Source organism: Octopus bimaculoides, chromosome 14 (genome assembly GCF_001194135.2).
Source record: "Octopus bimaculoides isolate UCB-OBI-ISO-001 chromosome 14, ASM119413v2, whole genome shotgun sequence".
NCBI lineage: Eukaryota > Metazoa > Mollusca > Cephalopoda > Octopoda > Octopodidae > Octopus > Octopus bimaculoides.
The window spans coordinates 471,036-472,001 of NC_068994.1; positions in this window are offsets into that span (position 1 = coordinate 471,036).

Genomic DNA, 966 nt, shown 5'->3' on the forward strand with positions numbered 1-966 from the left:
ATATATATATATATATATATATATATATATATATATATATATATATATATACATATATATATATATATATACATATGGTCACGAGTGGACGGCCATCATATATATATATATATATATAAGTCGATTTATTCGACTAAAGGCGGTGCTCTAGCATGGCCGCATTCAAACGAATAAAACAAATAAAATATGTATGTATTTGTGTGTGTGCGCGCATGTAGGGTATGCATTATAATTATATACTTGTAAATACACACACACACACAGATAGATAGATAGATAGATAGATAGATAGATGTCATTATGCAATAATAATAATGATGATCCTTTCTAGTATAGACACAAAACATGAAATTTGTGGGGTGAGAACTAGTGGATTACATCCACCCCAGTCTTCCACTGGTGCTTATTTTATCGACCCCGAGAGGATGAAAGGCAAGGTCGACCTTGGCGGAATTTGAACCCTAAACGTAAAGATGGACGAAATGCCGCTAAGCATTTTCTCCCGTCGTGCTAACAATTCTGCTAGCTCACCACCTGAATAATAATAATAACAACAACAACAATAATAAATAAATATAACTGGGAAACGCAACATTCCCAGCGGAATTCGAACGCTGCATCTGGTGTAGATCATACAGCTGTACTACCCACTGCATCGTATTGCTTACCATTTATCTTTTAGTGCTTTCATTCATTGGACTGCAGCCACGCTGGGGCTCCGCCTAGAAGGGGTTAGGCAAACAAATCGACCCCAGTATTTATATTTTTTTTATATTTATATTTATATTTATATTTATATTTATTGCGATCGCCAAGATGTGGAGACACATGACCACCTTTGTGGCCATGCAGGGCAGGGTGGGGGTACGGGAGGATATGACGGACAAAAACACAAAGACACATACATACATGTATATATATATATATACACACACATACATACATGTATATATATATATACACACA